The sequence below is a fragment of the Symphalangus syndactylus genome, chromosome 3 (genome assembly GCF_028878055.3).
Source record: "Symphalangus syndactylus isolate Jambi chromosome 3, NHGRI_mSymSyn1-v2.1_pri, whole genome shotgun sequence".
In the NCBI taxonomy this organism is placed as follows: Eukaryota; Metazoa; Chordata; class Mammalia; order Primates; family Hylobatidae; genus Symphalangus; species Symphalangus syndactylus.
In genome coordinates, this window is record NC_072425.2 from 102863718 (window position 1) to 102884180 (window position 20463).

The 20463-nt window shown below is 39.9% G+C and overlaps 1 pseudogene; it reads left to right on the forward strand.

Moving 5' to 3' along the window:
* LOC129478554 (zinc finger protein 655-like) overlaps positions 1 to 18776 on the forward strand; it is a 54793-nt pseudogene extending 36017 nt beyond the window's left edge.
* Positions 18777 to 20463: the final 1687 nt, after the last annotated feature.

Sequence of the window (20463 nt, forward strand, 5' to 3'; positions counted from 1 at the left end):
TGAAACCCCATCTCTACTAAAAATACAAAAATTAGCTGGACATGGTGGTGTGTGCCTATAATCCCAGCTACTCAGGAGGCTGAGGCAAGAGAATTGCTTGAACCCGGGAGGTGGAGGTTGCAGTGAGCTGAGATCACGCCACTGCACTCCAGCCTGGGTGACAGAGTGAGACTCTGTCTCAAAAAAAAAAAAAAAAAAGTAAAAGTAAAATACAAAAAGGGAGAAAAAAAGAATTACCTGCAGCTCCATCACCTATGAACAATTTAAATACAGCTGTTATATGTGACTCTTTATTGCCTATCAAAAAAAGCTCCAAATTCTTTAGTGTGGGAAAGATACTCGTTATAATCTGTTCCGCACTCCGCTCTCCCACATCAGTCTCTCTCCAGTCACTCTCTCTTTGTAGACTCTTCAGTGCTGTTTTGTTTCAAAGCGAGGCTTTCATTTTTCAGCTCCTTTTTCTCACTCAAATTTACCTTTTATGCCTGTGTACATTTTTGCTGTCTGCCTGTTTATATTCAGAAGTTTTATAACACCTGTTATAGTTTTAGGAGATTGTAATTAATAATTTCCTGTTTCCTCATTTGAGTTAAAAATCAATGTCAGATATATGTAGAGATCAGGCATACAGAAAGCAGAATATTACCTGAATTGGAAGAGATCTCAAACTTCAGGCCGTGTATGCTAGGCAGGACTCACTCTCCAGGTCTAGGGGAAGTCCACTCCAGAAGGAGTTGAGCTACAGGGCTGATACATTTATGCAGAATCACTACTTTACATCCACTGAGAAAGACAGGGGAATCTTCTTACTGTTTGCAGGCTTTAAAAAAAAAATGAGCACCATGTGTTAGTCTACTTTGTATTGCTATAAAGGAATGCCTGAGGCTGGGTAATTTATAAAGAAAAGAGGTTTATTTGGCTCATAGTTCTGTATAAGAAGCATGATACCAGCATCTGCTTCGGGAGGGCCTCAGGAAGCTTCTATTCATAGTGGAAGGCAAAGGGGAAGTGGACATATCATATGGCAGGAGAGAGGGAGCAAGAGAGGGAGGAGGAGGTCCCAGTCGCCTTTAAACAATCTAGCTGTCATGTGAACTGCCAGAATGAGAGCTCACTCATTACCATCGGGATGGCACCAAGCCATTGATGAAAGATCTGCCCTCATGACCCAAACACCTCTCGCTAGGCTCATCTCCAACATTGGAGGTCACATTTGAACATGAGATTTGGAGGAGACACATACCCAAATTATATCACATCAGTAGGTGGCAATGAGGTCTGACTCAAGGACATGTATAAACAAAGCTGGGGCTTTCCTGGATATTTATGGAGAGAAAAGCTAGGATGTGGGGGCATCCTGCTAATTTTTCAGGTAGAATCTCAGAGTCATTGTAATTAGGGTGTTAAAGGAAATGTGGTAAGCAGAAGAGAGATGGTCTATGAGAGAAACTTACTATTATATAAACATTCATATCTTAAACATATGTTAAAATTATGACAAGATTAAAACATAAACCAGCACATAGACAAACTATATAAACAGATTGTTTCATAAAAACAACTCTAGGAATGTGTTTGATTCTTTTACTATATATTTTTAAGGCATTTTTGTTTTGATGTATTACAAACAAATAAATTACAGAGAATAAAATAAATGACTCCATATACTTATTACACAGCTTGATTGAAGCTCCTGTGTAAAATCTTAAAAATATAGTTTAAATATAAAATGCAGCTTAAAAAAATTCCCAAACACATCAACAATTCATGTTCCTCCAAATACACTTTGGGGATCATGAGCATTGGGCTATGTGGCCAGCAGCCTCTGCGAGGGCCCCGAGTTATCCCTGCTGCTTGGCATTTACACCTTTGCATAACCTCCCCACTTTCAGTGTGGGCTGAGGCTTTTGAAATTGAAGTCTTATTGGAACACAGCTACACCCATTTGTTTACATGTTGCCCACTGCTACAATGACGAAGTTGAGTTGTTTCAACAGAGGCATACATGGCCAGCAGAGTCTAATACATTCACTCTCTGGCCCTTTGCAGAAAAGGTTTTGCTGACCCTTCTAACTCATTATTCCTAATGGCTAGCCATGGCTTCCCAGGAGCCCGTTAAGCTATTAAAACGCCAGTGAATCTGTATATTCTACAAGCTTAACTGTCGTGTGAATGAATATGGCTCAAATACAAATTTTCAAATATACGTTGTCAAAAGCAAAATACAAATTAATTTCAAAGCATTAGAGGATTTATGGTAGCTTTTGATCTTTATGTATTTTTTTCAGCTAGGGGATAAATCAAAATACAATTTATATAATTTATATCACATGGAGTCCTGTGAAATGTTTTTGCATTATGGGCTTCATTTTTTTTTCTTTTAATGATTGTAAACCATTGATCTAGTTAGACTCTATGGGCCAAGATTACCTTAATGAAACATAGATATCTTAGTCAATTTAAACATTTGAGATTAGTTATACCATGTATGTGGTCATTGATTCCCAGGGCCAAATTCTATTTTACAATAAATATGATTGGTGAAAAATAATAGCTTGAGACCATTAAGATGCAACACTAATAATAATAATTTCCTGAACACTTAACTTGTGCCAGACACTGTCCTAAGTGTTTTTCATGAATTTACTCCTTTAATCATCATAACATCATGTGGAGTTGTGAGGACATAAAGCCACATGTTAGATTCAGGTTTAGAAACTTATTAATGTTTTAATTTTACAATTTAAAATATTATAGGCCGAGCATAGTGGCTCACACTTGTAATCCCAGCACTTTGGGAGGCTGAGGTGGACGGATCACTTGAGCCCAGGACTTCCAGACCAGCCTGGGCAACATGATGAGACCCTGTCTCAACAAAAAATAAAAAATTAGCCAGGTGTGGTGGTGTGCACCTGTAGTCCCAGCTACTCAGGAGGCTGAGGCAGGAGGATCCCTTGAGCCTGGGAACTCAAGGCTGCAGTGAGCAGTAATACTGTCATTGCACTCCAGCCTGGGTGACAGAGTAAGACCCTGTCTCTAAAAAATAATAATTTTGTTCAAAAATTAAAAACAATTTGTCTTATTAGCTTATATAAAAGGGACCACATTAATCTTAGTCATTATCTCAAAAAAAAAAAATTGTTCTCTCTTGTGATGGCTTTTTGGAGAACAAAGAAAGAAGAGAAAAAGAAAAAATCACACCTTAACTGGCATACATTTTATTAATATGATTTAGCAAAGTTCAACAACAGAAGAGTCCTCATTTTTTTAATAGTGAAAAGAAGGAAATCACACAAGAGGAAAACTAACATGACTTATACAGAGGAGTTACAGAGTTAAATTTATTCACATCATATTAGGTTTGTTTGGTTGTTGTTGTTGTTGTTGTTTTTGAGACAGGGTCTCACTCTGTCGCCCATGCTGGAGTGCAATGGTGCAATCTCAGCTCACTGCAGCCTCGACTTCTCAGCTCACACAATCTTCCCACTTCAGCCTCCCAAGTAGCTGGGACCACAGGTGCACACCACCATACCTGGCTAATTTTTGTATTTTTTGTATAGACAGGGTTTTGCCATGTAGCCCAGGCTAGTCTGGAACTCCCGGGCTCAGATGATCTACCCACCTCAGCCTCTCAAAGGGCTTAGATTACAGGCATGAGCCACCATGCCTGGCCAGTTTTGCCTTTACTTAATCAAGTTTTAGTGCCATTTCCATTTCGTCACCTACTCAAAATAAGATATTTACATCAACTGTTTATCGATAAAGTATCTGTAGTTTCTACATCACTCTTTCGCCTTCAAGTTTCCTTAGCTGATTCCTTTTTAACCAAGAATGGACAAAAAACAAACGAAAAACCCCAGAAATACAATTTTTTAGCTCCTCTTTTTTTTTTTCTGTAAGAAAAAGAAGGTGTGTTTTAAAATTCCATAATAGTTACTGATAGTTTCTTAATTTTTCCAGAAGTGAGAAGCTGAGGCAAGAGGAGGCCAAGTAACTTGTATAAAGTTATATGATCACCAAGAACAGAAATCAGAGTAGGCTCTTAACCTATGCTGCCTCTTATCATGTACAGGAAGATTTTATTCTGAACCCTTAAGGATATAGCTAAGAGATTTTTTAATGTTACCATCGAGACTTCAATGTCAGGGTTGGGAATGAAGTCAAGAAGAGATATTTCATAATAAATGGTACAACTGAAATAAAATTGCAGTTGCATCCTGCAGTAAAATTAGAGTATATGAATTATTTTCCATTCTGGTTTTGGCTGCTTATCCTTTAGTCATTCTTTCCAGGGCCATTCTGTGTAGGTTAGGCTTCCTCAGCGAAAGCAGAGGGTCATGGTGGGGAAAACATAGGCTCTCTCTCTCTCTCTATATATATATTTATTTATTTATTTATTTATTTATTATTTTTTGAGACGGAGTCTTGCTCTGTCGCCCAGGCTGGAGTGCAGTGGCGCAATCTCGGCTTACTGCAAGCTCCGCCTCCCAGGTTCACGCCATTCTCCTGCCTCAGCCTCTCTGAGTAGCTGGGACTACAGGTGCCCGCCACCACGCCCGGCCAATTTTTTGTATTTTTAGCAGAAACAGGGTTTCACCGTGGTCTCGATCTCCTGACCTCGTGATCCGCCCACCTCGGCCTCCCAAAGTGCTGGGATTACAAGCGTGAGCCACCACGCCTGGCCCATCGGTTCTATATTCAGATAGACTTGGGGGTAGGTGGGAGTCCTGGATCCACACTTAATACTTATGTATCATTTACAGGTGATTCATTTGGCATCTGTTTCTTTCATTTGTAATGTGGACAGATACCTATTTCTGAAAGTTGTTTGAAATTTAAATGGGATTGTGGTCCTGACTGTTAATAAATACTTATTTCTCTTCGTTTAGTGCTGTGCTTCAAAGTCACCTATGCTTATTAAGTACACTCATGCTTGGGTGTACATTATGTTGTACGAGTCTGTCATAAGGAGTATTTTTTCTTCCTCAACTAAAGGAGTCTTTTGAGAACTACTTGCTTAGGGCATAGAACTTGAGGACTGGAAGTATCAGCTTGAATCATATGAAATAGCTGATTTGTGATGATTTTTGAACCAAACAAATCCCATTTTCATCTGGGCCAATATTATACCTTAGGAAAACACAAAAGAGGGTAGCTATATGGTCAAATGTCATACTACAAGCTAATTATAAAACTGCACATAAAACTTGGTGGTCTTGGCTTCTGGCTAATATACATATAGATTTTATTTAAGACTGGTCTTATTGCCAATCAAGTACGAATAAGGTGTTGCACTGAATATTTGCAAACCTGCTTAGTGCTTGGCTCCTGTGCTGGGTGTCAGTTATAAAAAGCTGAAGAAGAGCTTGTAGCTGTTTGTGAGCCACAGATCTGAGCACAGCCACAATATTCCAAGGCCAAGATGTCAGCTCTATTGGATGTTCTAAGTGCTATAGGTGCAACCAGGAAGGAGTGATTAGTTTCCCTAGGAACAAATGGGAAGGACTGGTTCATTCTATTAATAATTTCCATGTGATGAGTCTTGCTCTAGCTAAGCCCTCTTATCATGTATCTCATTCAGCAGATATTCATGGAGCACCATCTATATGACAAACATTATGGAATGTTGGTAGTGGGATAATAAAAATGAACATTTATAGAATACTTAGACTATGCCAGGTACCATTCTATGGACTTCACAGATATTAATTAATTTAATTTCCACAATAACCCTAAGAAAGTAGTATCATATTATCATCATATCATTTTTATAGATGAGGAACTGTTAAGTAACATGGCCAAAATTATACAGCTGGTAAGTAGGAAAGGCAGCATGTGAACCAGGAAGCCTGCCTCTATAGCATGTGCTCATAACTGTTGTATGTGACCTATTTACTTAAAAAGGTGAATAATGTCATTCTCAAAGTATATAGAGCTAAGGAGAGAGGTATGATGAAAGGGAGATAATAATCATTATGATGAATCTTTTCATTAAAAAGTTGAAGTGAAGACACCTCTCTTTTCATAAAACATTAAAATAACTTCTCAAAAACCTGACCTGGAGTGTGGCCCTTTCAAGAGACAGCCTGGGGAGTCAGAGAGCCAGGTCCTTGTCCTTCCAGGGAGCATTAAAGTATGAAGATGCTTAAACTCACCAAAAAGTTAAATGTAGAGTTCCCACATGACCCAGAAATTATTTTCCTAGGTATGTAGCCAAGAGAAACAAAAATATGCATTCACACAAAATTTACACATAAATGTTCATAGTAGTATTATTCGTAATCATCAAAAATTAGCATGTGCCTGTCAATAGATAAATGGATAAACAAAATTAGCATCTACATACAATGAAATACTACTTAGTCTTAAAAAGGAATGAGGGGACTGGCAAGATGGCCAAATAGGAACAGCTCCGATCTGCAGCTCCAAGCAAGATCAATGCAGATGGCAGGTGATTTCTGCATTTCCAACTGAGGTATCCAGCTCATCTCATTGGGACTGGTTAGACAGTGGGTGCAGCCTATGGAGGGTAAGCAGAAGCAGGGTGGACCGTCACCTCACCTGGGAAGTGCAAAGCGTCCAGGAACCAGCCAAGGGAAGCCATGAGGGACAATGCCAGGTGAAACAGTGCATTCAGGCCCAGATACTATGCTTTTTCCACCGTCTTCGCAACCCGCAGACCAGGAGACTCCCTCAGATGCCTGCCTACACCACAAGGGCCCTGGATTTCCAGCACAAAACTGGGTGGCCCTTTGGGCAGACACCAAGGTAGCTGCAGGAGTTTTTTTCATACCCCAGTGGGGCCTGGAACACCAGCGAGACAGAACCATTCACTTCCCTGGAAAAAGTGCTGAAGCCAGGGAGCCAAGTGGTCTAGCTCAGCGGACCCCACCCCCATGGAGCCCAGCAAGCTAAGATCCACTGGGTTGAAATTCTCGCTGCCAGCACAGCAGTCTACAGTTTACCTGGGATGCTCCAGCTTGGTGGGGGAAGGGGTGTCTGCCATTACTGAGGCGTGAGTAGGTGATTTTCCTCTCACAGTGTAAACAAAAATGCTGGGAAGTTCAAACTGGGTGGAGCCCACTGCAGCTCGGCAAAGCCACTGTAGTCAGAATACCTCTGTAGATTCCTCCTTTCTGGGCAGGGCATCACTGAAAGAAAGGCAGCAGCCCCAGTCAAAGGCTTATAGATAAAACTCCCATCTCCCTGGGACAGAGCACCTGGGGGAAGGGGCAGCTGTGGGCGCAGCTTCAGCAGTCTTAAACATTCCTGCCAGCTGGCTCTGAAGAGAGCAGCGTTATCTCCCAGCACAGCACTCAAACTCTGCTGAGGGACAGAATGCCTCCTCAAGTGGGTCCCTGACCCCCATGCCTCCCAACTGGGAGACATGTCCCTGCAGGGGTCGACAGACACCTCATACAAGACAGCTCCAGCTGACATCTGGCAGGTGCCGTTCTGGGATGAAGCTTCCAGAGGAAAGAACAGGCAGCGGTATTTGCTGTTCTGCAGCCTCCGCTGATGATATCCAGGCAAACAGTGTCTGGAGGGGACCTCCAGCAAACTCTAGCAGACCTGCAGCAGAGGGGCCCGACTGTTAGAAGGAAAACTAACAGAAAGGAATAGCATCAACATCAACAAGAACTTGCACACAAAAACCACATCCAAAGGTCACTAGCATCAAAGACCAACAGTAGATAAATCCATGAAAATGAGGAAAAACCAGTGTAAAAAGCTGAATATTCCAAAATCCATAATGCCTCTTCTCCTCCAAAGGATCACAACTCCTCGCCAGCAAGGGAACAAAACTGGACGAGAATGAACTTAACGAATTGACAGAAGTAGGCTTCAGAAGGTGGGTAATAAGAAACTCCTCTGAACTAAAGGGGCATGTTCTAACCCAATGCAAGGAAGCTAAGAACCTTGAAAAAAGGTTAGAAGAATTGCTAACTAGAATAACCAGTTTGGAGAAGAACATAAATGACCTGATGGAGCTGAAAAACACAGCATGAGAACTTCATGAAGCATAAACAAGTATCAATAGCTGAATCAAGTAGAAGAAAGGGTATCAGAGATTGAAGATCAACTTAAAGAAATAAAGCATGAAGACAAGATTAGAAAGAAAAAAAATGAAAAGGAATGAATGAAGCATCCAAGAAATATGGGACTATGTGAAAAGACCAAACCTACATTTGGTTGGTGTACCTGAAAGTGATGGGGAGAATAGAACCAAGTTGGAAAACACTCATCAGGATATTATCCAGGAGAACTTCCCCAACCTAGCAAGACAGGCCAACATTCAAGTTCAGGAAATACAGAGGATGCCACAAAGATACTCCTTAAGAAGGGCAACCCCAAGACACATAATCCTCAGATTCATCAAGGTTAAAATGAAGGAAAAAATGTTAAGGGCAGCCAGAGAGAAAGGTTAGGTTACCCACAAAGGGAAGCCCATCAGACTAACAGCAGATCTCTCTGCAGAAACCCTACAAGCCAGAAGAGAGCGGGGGCCAATATTCAACATTCTTAAAGAAAAGAATTTTCAACTCAGAATTTCATATCCAGCCAAACTAAGCTTCATAAGTGAAGGAGAAATAAAATCCTTTACAAACAAGCAAATGCTGACAGATTTTATCACCACCAGGCCTCCCTCACAAGAGCTCCTGAAGGAAACAGTAAACATGGAAAGGAAAAACTGGTACCAGCCACTGCAAAAACATACCAAATTGTAAGGACCATTGACACTATGAAGAAACTGCATCAACTAATGGGCAGTATAACCATCTAACATCATAATGACAGGATCAAATTCACATATAACAGTATTAACTTTCAATGTAAATGGGTAAATGCCCCAATTAAAAGACACAGACTGTAAAATTGGATAATGAGTCAAGACCCATCAGTGTGCTGTATTCAGGAGACCCATCTCACATGCAAGGACACACATGGGCTGAAAATAAAGGGATGGAGGAATATTTACCAAGCAAATGGAAGGGAAAAAGGCAGGGGTTGCCATCCTAGTCTCTGATAAAACAGACTTTAAACCAACAAAGATCAAAAAAGATAAAGAAGGGCATTACATAATGGTAAAGGGATCAATGCAACAAGAAGAGCTAACTATCCTAAATATATATGCACCCAATACAGGAGCACCCAGATTCATAAAGCAAGTTCTCTACAAAACTCTCCACCCCAAATCAACAGAATATACATTCTTCTCAGAACCACATTGCACTTATGCTGAAATTGACCACATAATTGGAAGTAAAAAATGCCTTAGCAAGCACAAAATCTTGGAAATCATAACAGTCTCTCAGACCACAGTGCAATCAAATTAGAACTCAGGATTAAGAAACTCACTCAAAACCACACAACTACATGGAAACTGAGCAACCTGCTCCTGAATGACTACTGGATAAATAACGAAATTAAGGTGGAAATAAATAAGTTCTTTGACACCAATGAGAACAAAGACACAATGTACCATAATCTCTGGGACACAGGTAAAGCAGTGTTTAGAGGGAAATTTATAGCACCAAATGCCATAGGAGGAAGTGGGAAAGATCTAAAATCGACACCCTAGCATAAAAATTAAAAGAACAAATTTTGTTCTTTTGCAAAGAGCAAACAAATTCAAAAGCTAGCAGAAGACCAGAAATAACTAAGATCAGAGCAACACTGAAGAAGATAGAGACATGAAAAATCCTTAAAAAATCAGTGAATCCAGGAGCTGATTTTTTGAAAAGATTAACAAAATAGACCACTAGCCAGACTAATAAAGAAGAAAAGAGAGAAGAATAAAATAGACACAATAAAAATGATAAAGGGGATCTCACCACTGATCCCACAGAAATACAAACTACCATCAGAGAATACTATAAACACCTTTATGCAAATAAACTAGAAAATCTAGAGGAAATGGATAAATTACTGGACATATACACCCTCTCCAGACTAAACCAGGAAGAAGTCAAATCTCTGAATAGACCAATAACAAGTTCTGAAATTGAGGCAGTAACTAATAGCCTACCAATAAAGAAAGCCCAGGACCAGACAGATTCACAGCCGAACTCTACCAGAGATACAAAGAGGAGCTAGTATCATTCCTTCTGAAACTATTCCAAACAATAGAAAAAGAGGGACTCCTCTCTAACTCATTTTATGAGGCCAGCATCATCCTGATACCAAAACCTGGCAGAGACACAACAAAAAAAGAGAATTTCAGGCCAATATCCGTGATGAACATTGATGTGAAAATCCTCAATTAAATACTGGCAAACTGAATCCAGCAGCACATCAAAAAGCTTACCCACCATGATCAAGTCGGCTTCATCACTAGGATGCAAGGCTAGTTCAACATACACAAATCAATAAACGTAATCCATCACATAAACAAAACCAACGACAAAAACCACATGATTATCTCAATAGATGGAGAAAAGGTCTTTGATAAAATTCAACACAACTTCATGCTAAAAACTCTCAATAAACTAGTATAGATAGAATGGATCTCAAAATAATAAGAGCTATTTATGACAAACCCACAGCCAATATCATACTGAATGGGCAAAACCTGGAAGCATTCCCTTTGAAAACCGGCACAAGACAAGGGTGTCTCACCACTCTTATTGGACATACCATTGGAAGTGCTGGCCAGGGCAATCAGGCAAGAGAAAGAAATAAAGCGTATTCAAATAGGAAGAGAGAAAGTCAAATTGTCTCTGTTTGCAGATAACATGATAGTGTATTTAGAAAACCTGATCGTCTCAGCCCCAAATCTCCTTAAGCTGATAAGCAACTTCAGCAAACTCTCAAGATATAAAAATCAATGTGCAAAAATCACAAGCATTCCTATACACCAATAACAAACAGAGAGCCAAATCATGAGTGAACTCGCCTTCACAATTACTACAAAAAGAATCAAATAACGAGAAATCCAACTTACAAGGGATGTGAAGGACCTCTTCAAGGACAACTACAAACCACTGCTCAAGGAAATAAGAGAGGACACAAGTGGAAAAACATTCCATGCTCATGGATAGGAAGAATCATTATTGTGAAAATGGTCATACTGCCCAAAGTAGTTTATAGATTCAATGCTATCCCCATCAAGCTATCATTGACTTTCTTCACAGAATTGGAAAAAACTACTTTAAAGCTCATATGCAACTATAAAAGAGCCCATATAGCCAAGACAATCCTAAGAAAAAAAAACAAAGCTGGAGGCATCATGCTACCTGACTTCAAACTATACTATAAGACTACAGAACCAAAACAGCATGGTACTGGTACCAAAACAGATATATAGACCAATGGAACAGAACTGAGGCCTCAGAAATAATGCCACATATCTACAACCATCAGATGTCTGACAAACCTGACAAAAACAAGCAATGGGGAAAAGGTACCCTATTTAATAAATGGTGCTGGGAAAACTGGCTAGCCATATGCAGAAAACAAACTGGACCCCATCCTTACACCTTATACAAAAGTTAACTGAAGATGGATTAAAGACTTAAATGTAAGACCTAAAACCATAAAGACCCTAGAAGAAAACCTAGACAATACCATTCAGGATATAGGCATGGGTAAAGACTTCATGTCTGAAACACCAAAAGCAATGGCAACAAAAGCCAAAATTGACAAATGGGATTTAATTAAACTAAAGAGCTTCTGCACAGCAAAAAACCTGTTATCAGAATGAATAGGCAACCTACAGAATGGGAGAAAAGTTTTGCAACCTATCCATCTGACAAAGGGCTAATATCCAGAATCTACAGGAACTTAAACAAATTTACAAGAAAAAAGCAACCCTATCCAAAAGTGGGTGAACAATATGAACAGACACTTCTCAAAAGAAGATATTTATGTGGCCAAAAAACATATGACAAAATGCTCATCATCAGTGATCATTAGAGAAATGCAAATTAAAACTACAATGAAATACCATCACACACCAGTTAGAATGGTGACCATTAAAAAGTCAGGAAACAACAGATGCTGGAGAGGATGTGGAGAAATAGGAATGCTTTTACACTGTTGATGGGAATGTAAATTAGTTCAACCATTGTGGAAGACAGTGTGGCAATTTCTCAACGATCTAGAAACAGAAATACCATTTGACCCAGCAATCCCATTACTGGGCATATACCCAAAGGAGTATAAATCATTCTAGTATAAAGACACATGTACACATATGTTTACTGCAGCACTGTTCACAATAGCAAAGACTTGGAACCAACCCAAATGCCCATCAATGAAGGACTGGATAAAGAAAATGTGGCACATGTACACCATAGAATACTATGCAGCCATAAAAAAGGATGAGTTCATGTCTTTTGCAGGGATATGGATGAAGCCAGAAACCATCATTCTCAGCAAACTAACACAGGAACAGAAAACCAAACACTGCACGTTCTCACTCATAAGTGGGAGTCAAGCAATGAGAACACATGGACCCAGGGAGGGGAACATCACACACTGGGGCCTGTCTGGGGGTGGGGGGCTAAGGGAGGGATAGCATTAGGAGAAATACTTAATGTAGATGACAGGTTGATGGGTGCAGCAAACCACCATGGCACTTGTATACCTATGTAACAAATCTGCACATTCTGCACATGTATCCCAGAACTTGAAGTATATTAAAAAAAAAAAAGGAATGAAATACTGACACATGTTACAACATGGTTGAAACTTCAAAATATTATGTCAAGTGAAAGAAACCAATCACAAAAGGTTACATATTGTATTGTTCTATTTATATGAAATGTCCAGAATAGACCAATTCAAAGATACAGAAAGTAGGTTAAAATGTCCGGAAAGTGAGTCACTCTAAAGAGACATAAAGTAGATTGCCTGGGACTGTGGGTCAGGTGTGAGACTGGAGAATGAGGAGTGACTCTTATAGTATATTGGTTTCTTTTTTGGAGTGCTGAAAATGTGTTAAAATTTAATTTTAGTGATGGGTGCAAAATTCTGTGAATATACTAAAAACTGTCAATTTGTACACTTTGAATGAATAAATTATACAGTATGTGAATTATATGTCAATAAAGCTGTTAAAAAAGCAATGGCAGCCAGGCATGGTGGTTCATGCCTGTAATCTCAGCACTTTGGGAGGCTGAGGCAGGAGGATCGCTTGAGGCCAGGAGTTTCAGATCATCCTGGGCCACATGGCAACATCCAGTTTCTACAAAAAGTTTAAAAATTAGCTGGGTGTGGTAGCATGTGCCTATAGTCCTAGCTACTCAGGAGGCTGAGGTGAGAGGATCTCTTGAGCCCAGGAGATTGAGGCTGCAGTGAGCCATGAACATGCTACTGCACTCCAGTCTGGGTGACAGAACAAGAGTCTTCTCCAAAAAAAAAAAAAAGACAGAAAAGAAAGAAAGCAAGAAAAAGAAGAAAGAAAGAACAAAATAATAAAGAAAGAAAGAAGGAAAGAAAGAAAACAACAAACAAAAAAACAATGGCAAGCTGGGCATGATGGTGTATACCTGTGGTCCCAGCTACTCCAGAGGCAGAGGGAAAAGGATCACTTGAGTTCAGGAGTTTGAGACTATCCTCAGCCTATCTCTTAAAAAAATTCAGTCAATTAGAAAAAGCAATGACAGAAATAAACACAGACACACACACACACACACACACACTTGTATATACACACACTATCAGATGCCTAGGCCACACTGCAGAGCTGCAGATTCCTAATACAGAGAGATATATTTAAGAGTCATTGCCAAGGATGAGAACCAAGACAGCATTTAAAACTTTTATTTATGGAGTTTTGATTGGAAGGTCCATTTTTTTTACACTAGCCTCACCTAAAAATGATTAAGTATTCATATTTTTGTATGATAAATATAGCAACAGTAAGAGATAATTTTAAAATATTTGTAAGTATTTTCATATAAATTTAAATCTCATCCCACCTCAAGCCCTGTGAGGTTAGAATGGTGGGAGACCTCTGTAGGGGAGGAGGGAGGCATCTGACTCTGCTCTTCACCTCTGGAGACATGGGCCCAGGTGCTAAGGCCTCAGGTGCTGAGTGCCAAATAATTATATTTTCAGTTCATGGCACATTATCATTATATGTCCATGCGATATCAGGAGGCCGCTCTTGTTTTGTCTATTCCTGTTTATTTACAATGCTCCATACATAACCACTCTCAAATGTTTAACATCTTTTTGTTTGTATTCTTGCATAATGTGTACCATTTTGTGTGCTAAATTTCTAATATGTAGAAATTTATGTAAACGTTTCTAAGTTATGTATCTCATCTTATTATTTATGCCTGGTTTGCTACTTTGGAAGGAATGAGGAGCTATCGGAGCCCTGCAATGAACATTCCTTTATTACATTTTTAATGGAATGGCTACTGTGTGCACCTCTGTAATAAGGAGGAAGGCAGTATGACAATGTGGCAAAGAGCTCTGGCTCTGGGTTCTGAATGCCAGGGTTCAAATTCTCACTCCTCCATTTACTAGCTGCTTGGGCTTGGACAGCTTACTTGGACCTGTTTGCTTTTGAGTTTAATCACCTGTAAAGTGTGAATACTTTCTCTTTTGTTTTCTTTTTTCCTGAGACGAAGTCCCACTCTGTCGCCAGGCTGGAGTGCAGTGGTGCGATCTTGACTCACTGCAACCTCCACCTCCAGGTTCAAGCAATTCTCCTGCCTCAGCCTCCCGAGTAGCTGGGACTACAGGCATGCACCACCATGCCCAGCTAATTTTTGAATTTTAATAGAGATGGGGTTTCACCATGCTGGCCAGGCTGGTCTCAAACTCCTGACCTGAGGTGATCTGCCCGCCTCGGCCTCTCAAAGTGCTGGTATTACAGGCATAAGCCACTGCACCCGGCCAAGTGTGAATTCTTTAGCACACATCTCAGAGGTGGTTATAAGGATTAAATATCCAGGGGGGAGAGGATGATATTACTCCCAATATCGCAGGGGGTGTAAATGCCTTTTTCTTTTTTTTTTTTTTTTTTTTTTTTTTTGAGATGGAGTCTCACTCTGTTCCCCAGGCTGGAGTGCAGTGGCGCAATCTCTGCTCACTGCAAGCTCCGCCTCCCGGGTTCACGCCATTCTCCTGCCTCAGCCTCTCCGAGTAGCTGGGACTACAGGCACCCGCCACCACGCCTGGCTAATTTTTTTGTATTTTTAGTAGAGATGGGGTTTCACCGTGGTCTCGATCTCCTGACCTGTGATCCGCCCGCCTCGGCCTCCCAAAGTGCTGGGATTACAAGCGTGAGCCACCGCACCCGGCCGTAAATACCTTTTTCTATCGGTTCTGATCTCCTTGCTCATAGGCTCTCATGTGGAATCTTCGGGGGAGCTGTTCTTCATATTTTCCAGCCCCAATGCCCGTTTTACAAAATTGGGTAGCTGTTAATACATTGATACTTGGGCACAGAGTTGGCACTCAATAAGTAGCCGTTAAGTAAATGAATCAAAAGAAGTGCAAGATACAAGATACATGATCTCTTCTGTCAAAGAGTTTATAAATCAAGTATGAATGATAATACCTGAAACTACTTTAAAAAATCTATGTAAAGGGCCGGGCACTATGGCTCATGCCTGTAATCCCAGCACTTTGGGAGGTCGAGGCAGGTGGATCACCTGAGGTCAGGAGTTCAGGCATGTTGAAACCCCATCTCTACTAAAAATACAAAAATTAGCTGGGTGTGGTGGTGCACGCCTGTAATCCCAGCTACTCAGGAAGCTGAGGCAGGGGAATCGCTTGAACCGGGAAGGCAAAGTTTGCAGCGAGCTGAGATCGTGCCACTGCACTCCAACCTGGACGGCAGAGTGAAGAAACTCTGTCACAAAAAAACAAAAAATAAAACAAATCTATGTAAACACCATTATATGTGACATGTCAGGATAAGAGGAACAACTATTAAATTGTGTAGACATTCAGTAAATGGAGAGAAAGGTTTTTGGAGATGAGGAGCTTGAGCTAGACCTTGTATGTGTGCTATTAGAAGCTTTCTGGGCTGGACACATATAAAAACTGCCCTTGATGCTAATAGTATTAAAATTCTGTCTCCTCGGAAGCAGACTGCTTATTGCTTTAGCTTTAAAAGAGATTTAGATCCAAGCATTCCATTATGCAAGCCATAGAAAGACCGTTTTATGTGAAGATGCACTTTGATTGCACTTTCCTCTATCTACATTTTATTGTAGTTAGTTGTTTAGAGCTGTCTCTGTGTAGAGTGTGAGATCCTTGAGGTCCTTAAGGGAAGGGACCTTGCTTGCCCTCTTTATCCCCTGCATACTTTGCATGAAGGAGGCACTCCATAAATGTTTACTGAATAAATGCTACACTCCTAATGGGTAAGAATGTGTCATATTATTCTTTATTTTCTTATGTGCACTGAAACAAATTGTTTCTTGAGACTGGTTCTTAGAATATTTATTCAGTTTTCACTGATTCTTTTGCTACAGGTTAGCTAACCATGCAGCAGGTGCTTGAGTTTCACCTTTTTCCAGTCCAGCAGAATTATATTTTGATGACCTCCATTTTGATGCTTGTAGACCAGCTCTAATCCAAAGATTGATCTTTAGGTAACAAATGGAGAGTGATAAGGATAACTTCTGTGAAGACAAACCCATGCACACATTCTGTTGTCCGAATAATGTTTAAATGAATCCTTCTGCTCCCAAACCATCAACTTGCCCCTTAACACACATCTTTCTAGAGCCCAAATTTGAGCCCCTTGTAGAAGATCTTTGCCCTCTTTACTCTCCAGGCCTTCCTAATTAACATCTTCTCAGAGTTTACCTTCTCTCTGTCTTAATCATTAGTTAAAAGAAAAAGTGGCTGGTGTAGCATCTGGGGATACATTGCCACATCCCATTTCCTTCTCTATGATCAGGATTTCCAATTTCCAGGCCCGATGGGCTCTCCCAGCTGGAACAGGATCTACAGGTCTTTGATCTGGAAACTAAGACTGGTGAAGCCTTAAGAGATGATTGCTCAGATGAGGAAGGCAGAATCAATCAGATGGAATTAGGAGGGAAGTAAAGTTCAATTGTTGAGCCAAGTTGTAGCTGCTTTGGCACTCATAATGAAGAGTTCTGTGTGTGTCCCAGCATGGAGAGTTATTTTCTTTTTCCTTCAGTTAGGTTGACTCTTTCCATTTGTTTAGGACCTGTGCCCATGTTGTACTGGGCCTCTAATCAAGTTGCTTATCTAAAATTCTTTCAAACTGTTTCCCTATTATCTCCTTAACTGTTGTTTTCTTACTCTGCTGAACACGTCTGCTGTTTTACTTCACTGCTCCTGTTCATCCCCTTACTTTTGCTGTTGAGATTTTGTGCCTGTTTTTCAGAGTAAATAAACTTTTCTTGTCCTTGGAGCTATTACATTGTTCAGTTTTCTCATCTGAGTTTTCTTTTCCTAAGCACAGGGTACAGATTACATTTGTATTTTCTATTTATATATTGTAGCAGATGGAGAGACCAGAGAACAAGCTGTTGATTCCTAAGGACAAAATTTCAGAAGAAGTACATTCATACAAAGTGATAGTAGGAAGACTCAAACACAATATTACCTAAGTTCCTGAGACTAGAGAAGTGTATAAGTCTGAGGACAGACTAGAAAGGCTTCAGGAAATTCTAAGGAAATTTCTGTACCTGGAGAGTTTAGGCAAATACCAATCAGCAAAGAAGCCTTCACCAGGGAGGAGAACAACGAATGTAATAAACCTGAAAAAAGCTTCAGTCTGGACTCTACTATTGATGCAGATCAGAAAGTTCTTAGAATACAGAACACTGATGATAATGATAAGAACGACATAAGCTCCAACCAGAATTCAGCCTCTGGTAAACATGAACACATAAATCTAACACAGGATTTTCAGAGTAGTAAATTTAAGGAAAGCTTAATGGCTCTCTCTCTCCTTAATAAATGGGACAGCATCCCTAACACTGAGAAATCCTATAAATGTGATGTATGTGAGAAAGTTTTCCGTCAGAGCTCAGCCCTTACTAGACATCAGAGAATCCATACTAGAGAGAAGCCCTACAAACGTAAAGAATGTGAAAAGTCTTTCAGTCTGAGCTCAAGTCTTGGTCGACATAAAAGAATATACACTAGAGAAAAACCTTACAAATGTGAAGCATCTGATAAATCCTGTGAAGCGTCTGATAAATCCTGTAGTCCAAGCTCAGGCATAATTCAACACAAGAAAATGCACACCAGAGTCAAAGCTTACAAATGTAGCAGTTGTGAAAGAGTCTTCAGTCATAGTGTCCACCTTACTCAACATCAGAAAATTCACAGAGATGTCCTGTAAGTGTACTATATGTGGCAGTGACTTCTGCCATACTTCCTACCTGCTTGAACATCAGAGGGTCCACCATGAAGAGAAGTCCTATGAGTATGATGAATATGCGTTGGCCTATATTAAACAAGGAATTCATTTCAGAGAAAAGCCCTATACATGTAATGAATGTGGCAAAGACTTCAGATTCAATTCACATCTTATTCAGCATCAAAAAATTCACACAGGAATGAAACTGCATGAATGTGATGAATATGGAACAGCTTTCAGTCAAACCTCATGCCTTATTCACCATCAAATAATGCATAGGAAAGAGAAATCATATAAATGTAATGAGTATGAGGGCAGTTTCAGTCATAGCTCAGACCTTATCCTGCAACAAGAAGTCCTCCCCAGACAGAAAGTCTTTGATTGTGATGTATGGGAAGAGAACTCCAGTCAGAGAGCACACCTGGTTCAATATCAGAGCATTCATACCAAAGAGAACTCATGAATATAATGAGGGTGAGAAGACATTTAGTCTAGTCAAATTCAGGCTTCATTCAACATCCGAGAGTTCACACCAGGGAGAAATCATGTACGTACTGCATGTGGTAAAGCCTTCAGTCATAGCTCAACCGTTACTCAGCATCAGATAATTCAATTTTCATGCTATTAATATTCTCATACCTTAGTCACATTTGGAGAATTCATATGGGAATAAAATTCCATTACTGCAATGAATGTGAAAAAGCCATCAGTCAAAGAAACTACCTTGTTTAGTATCAAATTCATGCCATGCAAAAAGATTATAAATGTAATACATGTGTATGTGCATGAGGAGATTCAGTCATAACCCAACGCTCATTCAACATCAAAGAATCTATATCTAAGAGAAGTTATTTGAGTGTAGTAAATGGCAAATCTTTCAATAGGAGTTTAACTAGTCTTTTTCATATCAGGATATCCATAGTAGACAAGAATTTGATATAATGCAAATGGAAAACTTGACACCACATTTCAGGCTTTACCCAACATCAAAATAGTGGAAAGAAAATTGTTGATTACTTGTTTGTTTACGAAATTGTTAATACATAGTCCCAATCTTTATCATTGCACAAGAATCTAGGGGTGACTTGGTAAATGCAGTGCCATTTTCTCATGGCATTCCTTTATTTGATATGTGTTCTAAGTAGGTATGTTTATTTTTACTTTTTTATTATAATAATTTTGATATTAAAAAGAACAGAGATGGGGTCTCACTTTGTTGCCCAGGCTGGTCTTGAACTCCTGGCCTCAAGTGATCTTCTCACCTTGTCCTCCCAAAGTGCTGGGGTTACAGGCATGAGTTGCTGTGCCAGGCCTGTTTTATTTATAGAACTAATTTAAGCTGTTTTTATTTTAATATTCTCTATAAACATTTTTGTTTTTCTTGAAATTGGTTCTTAGTGTTCACAGCTTCCATAAGATACTGCTAATGCATCAGTATTAAAACACATCAACAGGCCGGGCGTGGTGGCTCATGCTTGTAATCCCAGCACTTTGGGAGGCCGAGGCGGGTGGATCACGAGGTCAGGAGATCGAGACCACAGTGAAACCCCGTCTCTACTAAAAATACAAAAAATTAGCCGGGCGTGGTGGCGGGCGCCTGTAGTCCCAGCTACTTGGAGAGGCTGAGGCAGGAGAATGGCGTGAACCCGGGAGGCGGAGCTTGCAGTGAGCCGAGATTGCGCCACTGCACTCCAGCCTGGGCGACAGAGCGAGACTCTGTCTCAAAAAAAAAATAAAAAAATAAAAAATAAAAAATAAAAAAAAAAAAAATAAAACACATCAACATAAGTAGCTCATTTAGCTTTTTCTGCTGTTCTTGGCCCAAGTTCTCTCCAAAACCAACCCTTAGGCCTACTCTTTACTAGGGACCCTATGTTATTGCTTTATAGCCACAACACTTGGATGCCTGTTTATTGATTTCTCCATTCTCTTAAGCACCTTTTGAAGATTTAGAAGATTCCTAGTTTTAAGTGTTTCACCAGCAAGTATTCCACACCTAGTTGATGTTGCTGGTCTGATGTCTTCTTTCCTAAGGTGAAGCATCTTTTTAAAAAAAGAATTGGATTTAAAATATATCCAGTCCAATATAAGTATGAATATAAGTAAGTGTTCTCTCTTCTGGGTTTGTAGCAGGCAGCCAAACATTTTCA